The sequence below is a fragment of the Nycticebus coucang genome, chromosome 18 (genome assembly GCF_027406575.1).
Source record: "Nycticebus coucang isolate mNycCou1 chromosome 18, mNycCou1.pri, whole genome shotgun sequence".
Classification (NCBI taxonomy): domain Eukaryota; kingdom Metazoa; phylum Chordata; class Mammalia; order Primates; family Lorisidae; genus Nycticebus; species Nycticebus coucang.
Genome location: NC_069797.1, coordinates 59,166,836 through 59,172,917, shown reverse-complemented (window position 1 = coordinate 59,172,917; position 6,082 = coordinate 59,166,836). Strand labels below are relative to the sequence as shown.

The 6,082-nt window shown below is 41.6% G+C and overlaps 1 pseudogene; it reads left to right on the top strand.

Annotated features, from left to right (window-relative positions):
• Positions 1-2,266: 2,266 nt before the first annotated feature.
• On the top strand, positions 2,267-2,916 carry LOC128569818 (sperm-associated antigen 7-like; annotated as a pseudogene).
• The last annotated feature ends 3,166 nt before the right edge of the window (positions 2,917-6,082 follow it).

Genomic DNA, 6,082 nt, shown 5'->3' with positions numbered 1-6,082 from the left:
AATATTCCACTTAATTTGTACACAACAATAGTCTGTGCCTTCATCTGTTAGTGCGCATTTGGGTTGTTTCTACCTTTTGCCTATTATGAATGATGCTGATAGAAATATTCATGTACCACTTTCTGTGTGAACATATATTTTGTTTTTCTTGGGTATAGATCCAGAAGTGGAATTGTTGGGTCATTTGATAATTCTATGTTTAACTTTCTGAGGAACCACCTTGTTTTCCAAGGCAGCTGTTCTGTGTCACCTTCCCACCAACAATGTATGAGGGTTCCTATTTCTCCTATCCTTGCCAACTTTTGTAATTTTTCCATTTTTTTGAGTTACAACCATCTTAGTCAGTGTGGGGTGGTATCTCATTATGGTTTGTGGTTTGATTTTCATTTCTTTCTTTCTTTGTTTTTTTTTTTTTTTTTTTTGAGATAGGGTCCTACTCTCTGTTGCACAGGATGGAGTACATAGCCTTATCATAGCTCACTACACCCCAAACTTCTGGCCTCAAGTAATCCTCCCCTCTCTCCATCCTGGCCTTCCAAAGTGCTAGGATTGGGTGTGAGCCACCGTGTCTAGACTGGTTTGCATTTCTTTAACAACCAGCGATGTAAAATATCTTTTCATGTTTTTGTTGCCCATTTGTATATATTTGGAAAAATGGCTATTCAAGTTCATTGCCCAACTTTTTTTTTCTTTGGAGACAGAGTTTCACTACGTCACCCTCAGTAGAGAGCTGTGGTATCACAGCTCACAGCAACCTTAGACTCTTGGACTTAAGCGATTCTCTTGCCTCAGCCTCCCAACCTGGGACGACAGGCACTTGCCACAATGCCTGGTTATTTTGTTGTTGTTGTTGCAGTTGTCATTGTTGTTTTAGCTGGCTCAGGCTGAGTTCGAACCCACCACCCTTGAAGCATGTGGCTGGTGCCATAACCACTGTGCTACGGGTGCCGAGCCACATTGCCCAATTTTTAATTGGGTTGTCTTTTTGTTGTTGAGTTATAGGAGTTCCTTATGTAATCTAAATACTGAATCCTTATCAGATACATGATTTGCAAACATGTCCCAGTCTTTTCACTTTCTTGATAATGTCCTTTGATTTACAAAAGTTTTTAATTTTTACAATGTCCAATTTATCTAAAATTCTTTTGTTGCTCATGCTTTCAGTGTCAAATCTAAGAATCCAGTGCCAAATCCAAGGTCATGAAGATTGACCCCTATGTTTCTTCTATGTTTTAGCTCTTATATTTAGGTTGTTTATCCTTTTGAGTTAATTTTTGTACATGGAGTAAAGCAAAGGTCCAACCTCATTCTTTGCTATGGCTACCCAGTTGTCCCAGAGTCACCTGTTGACAAGCCTATTCTTTGAGCCACCGAATAGTCTTGGCAGCCTGTTGAAGATTGCTTGGTCATATATGTACAGATTTATTTTCAGTCTCTAATTCTATTCCACTGGTTTATGTGTCATCCTTACGACAGTGTCATATCCTCTATTACTGTAGCTTTATAGAAAGTTTGAAATCAAGATGTGTGAATCTTCCTACTTTTTCTTTTTCAATATTGTTCTGACTATTCAGAGCTCATTGCAATTACATATGAATTTGATTGAGGATTTGATTTTTCATTTCTACAAAAACAAAAAAAGACCACTGGAATTTTGATAGACTATACTGAATCTTGTATTAGTCAGAGCTCTCCAGAGAGCAGAACAAATAGGATGTATACGTATAGATATATGAGAGGTTTATTAGGGGAAGTGGCTCATCTGATGATGGGGACAGAGAATTCCCACAATACGGAGTCTGCCATATGCAGAATCAGGAAAGCCAGTATCGTGGCTCAACATTAAAAGACTTCAGAAGAAGCCAATAGTGCAACTCTCAGATCAAGGCCGAAGTCCTGAAAATCTGGGGGGCTACTGGTGTAAGTCCTAGAGTCCAAAGGCCAGGGAGCCTGGAGTTCTGATGTCCAAGCAGGAGAAGAAAGTTGTCTCAGCTCCAGAAGAGAGAAAGTGAATTTTCCTTTCTTCTATCCTGGCCTTCAGCTGATTGATTGGATGGTGCCTGCCCACAGTGATCAAAAGAGGATCTCAATTACTCCACTTATTCAAACACCAGTCTCTTAGGGAAACACTTTTGCAGACATACCAAAAAATAAATTGCTTTATCAGTTATCAAGGTATCTCTTAATTCAGTCAACTTGTCACCTAAGATTAATCACCACGAATCTGTTGATTATTTTTAAGAATGTTGTCATCTTGACTCCCAAGATGGCAGACCTACTGGGCTCCATCCTGAGCTCCAGGGAGAAGCCACCCAGTCTCGGTGACAGGGAGACTCGGCACAAGGCCCAAGAACAGGCTGCCCGCCTGAAGAAACTACAGGAGCAAGAGAAACAACAGAAAGTGGAGTTTCATAAAAGATGGAGAAGGAAGTGTCAGATTTCATCCCAGACAATGGGCAGATCAAGAAAAAATTTCAGCCAATGAACAAGATAGGAGCATACTACACGATGTGGTGGACGTGGCTGACCTGACATCCTTCTCCTTTGGGGAAGATGATGAATGTCGCTATGTCATAACCTTCAAAAAGGAGCTTGCACCCTCAGATGAAGAGCTAGACTCTTACTGTCAAGGAGAGGAATGAGACCCACAGAAAGCTGAGGAGAAACAGAAACTGAAGGAGTTGGCGCAGCAGCAGGAGGAGAAGGTGGCCCACAAGGGACCTGTGGTGGTGAGTTATGAGCAACTACAAGGACAACTACAGTCACCTCATTGGCAAGGGAGCAGCCAACAAAACCTACAGCTGTGTGCCTGTGGCCAACAAGAGGGACACACGCTCCATTAAAGAGGCCATGAATGAGATCTGAGCCAAGAAGCGTCTGTGGCAGAGTGGGGAAGAGTTGCCACCTTCTTCCTAAGCACCTCACTCAGATCCCTTTCACCTCTGGGGCAGGGGCAGGGGGCAGGCAGGGACAAGGCTGCTGCTATTAGAACTTATTATGGAGCCCCATCTCTGAACCACTCTGACCAGCTGTGGCTCAGGCTGGGGAGAAGTAGGTATTTATCACTGTTGGAGCCTGGATATATACGTGGTGTGTGTGTTGTGTGAGAGTGAGTATGAAGGCACAAGTGGGTATTTAATCTGTAATATTCTCCATTCTCCTTGGAAATTTCCTTGCCCATGGGGCTTGGGTTACTTTACATTTAATAAATACTGTTTGACCGAAAAAGAAAAAGAATGTTGTCATCTTAATAATATTAAGTCTCCCAATCCATGAACATCAGATGTCTTTCTGTTCAATTAGGCTTTTAATTTCTTTCAGCAATGTTTTGTAGTTTAGCGTATACAAGTTTTTCACCTCCTGGGTTAAATTTATTAATGTTCATTGCTGGAGTACAAAAACACAACTGATGATCTTATACCCTAGAACTCCGCTAAATTAGAATTCTGGGTTTGGGGCAGCGCCTGTGGCTCAAAGGGGTGAGGCACCGGCCCCATATGCTGGAGGTGGTGGGTTCAAACCCAGCCCCGGCCAAAAATCACAAAAAAAAAAAAAAAAAAAAAAAGAATTCTGGGTTTGTTCTCTTTTTAAAAACCTAAGTATTAGAAACCCTTGTTTATAATAATGCCATTATGATTCAGGGGGAGATATTATTATTATTTTGAGATAGTCTCACTATGTCGCCCTCCATAGACTGCTGTGGCGTCACAGCTCACAGCAACCTCAAACTCTCGGGCTTAAGCTATTTTCTTGCCTCAGCCTCCCAAGTAGCTGGGACAAGAGGCACCTGCCATAATGCCTGGCTACATTTTGTTGCAGTTGTCATTGTTGTTTAGCTGATCTGGGCTGGGTTCAAACCTGCCAGCCTCAGTGCATATGGCTAGCACCGTAACTACTGTGCTATGGGTGCCAAGCCTGGGGGGAGAAATTCTTACTTACGGAAATGTATGTCTTAGGAGTTACATGTCATAGTATTTGTAATTCTTTGATAGGGCTGAAATAATTTGACAATTTTTTATGAAGTTAAACATGTACTTACAAACTTTTTTGTACATTTGACATTTTTCATAATACAAAGGAGGAAGAAAATAGCCCCTGAAGAATCAGTCTGGCTAGGTCAGAAAAACTAGTCCCCTGCCGTGCTGCCAGAGACCTGAGTAGGTGTTATCGCTCATCCTCACATCCTTGGCCCTTAAGATTGATAAAGCACTTTCAGGTCAGCCCCTGCCAGGTTGCTCATCTTCTGATCTTCTTCTATGGCCCTTACCTGCCTACATGTAGGCTGCACAAGGAAGTGTGAGGTCTGTGCGTCTCTGGCCCTTACTTCTGAGTAATTCATTCTAGAAACCAGAGGGGTTACTTCAGAACCTCCTGCTACACAGTGGTGCTCCCATAGGAACACAGGACTCCCTGGACCCACTTACTAGCCCTCCTCTTAGCTCCCACTCTACTGCACATGTGTCCCCATGCATTTGTCACACCATGAGGTCACTGATTCTAGAACAGGAAGAAAATGTCCTTGCCCCCATGATGGGAGCTGCAGGCTGAGCATGTTGGCAGAAGATAGCATTTCTCAATGTACTCTGGGAATCGCCTGTCTTCAAATCATCAGGTACTGGTTAAAAGGCAGATTCCTGGCCATGTATAATGGCTCATACCTGTAATCCTAGAGCTTTGAAGGCCACAGTCCTTTGGAGGACTGCTTGAGGCCAGGAGTTCAAGACCAGTCTGGGCAACTTAGCAAGACCCTATCTCTAAAAAAAAAAAAAAAAGTATCCAGGCACATTCATGTGCACCTGTAGTCCCAGCTACTTAGGAGGCTGATGCAGGAAAATCACTTGAATCTAGGAGTTTGAGGCTGCAGGGTGCTATGTATGATCATGCCACTGCACTCCAGCCTGGGTCACAGAGCAAGAACTTGTCTCAAAAAAAAAAAAAATACATAGATTCCTGGTCCCCATTGCAGATCCATTTATACCAGACTCTCCACAAATGATAACTAAGAACTACTGGCCCAGGAAAGCAGCTTGATTCCTCCACAGGTAAAGGAAAGATAAGCTTCCACCCTTCTTTCCCTCAACCCCACTCAGGGCTTAGACTGGTTAGAGGTCAGAAAACTTTCCTGTAAAGAACCAGATAATAAATAGTTTAGGCTTGTGGGCCTTAGAGTCTCTGGAAACTCAATTCTGCCCTGAAGCACAAAAGCCATAGATGACATATAAATGATGGTTGTGGCTGTGTTCCAATAAAACTTTATTTATGAACACTGAAGTTTAAATTTCATTAATTTTCATGTCAAAAAATATTCTTCTTTTGATCCTTTTTTTTAAGCAAACAATATCTTATTAGAATTATGTACAATACAGAACTAAAAATATAGAGAAATGTCTGAAAGTATAGGGTCTTAAAAATACCTTTGTTCAATTTTCAAAACTTTAAACATAATAATTTAGGCAGTAGGAACATTATTACAATCTATAAAATGGAAGGTATATTAGATTCATCTAAAAAGAACAGGAATTATTTTTACAATCAATAATGGATTCTGATACCTCATCTATGATCACTTTAGTTTTCCATAAAAATCAGAATTAGTGTACCTGCCTAAAACTTTAATATATTGATCTTTAAAGCCTATTTAATTTCTGAGACAAAAAAGTGCATCAGAATTCTTATTATTAACCAAAGCAAAATTTCTACCAACGATGGGATAGGATAGGTGTTTTTTTTTTTTTAATTTACATATAGTAAGAAACAAAACTAAAGACCTTTTCTTTCTCACTTGCCATGTGTTTCATTTTGCGTGTCTCGAGGTCCTGTCAGGAGTTAATGTCCAAATGCTGAGAATGCTGGGCGGTGCACAGACACACGGTGGAAGCCGCTGCACAGAAGGCACCAGAGGCAGTGCCCCCACAGTGTGGCTGAAGTGCCACCTGGAATGCTGTCAGTGTTTCTCTGTGGAACCTACAATGAGTCCAGTTGTGTAAGTGAGTCTCAAAGGTACTGAACAGTTCAGGTTAAAAGGCATAGTTATGGGCTCAGTGCCTGTGGCTCAAGAGGCTAGGGCGCCAGTCACATACAC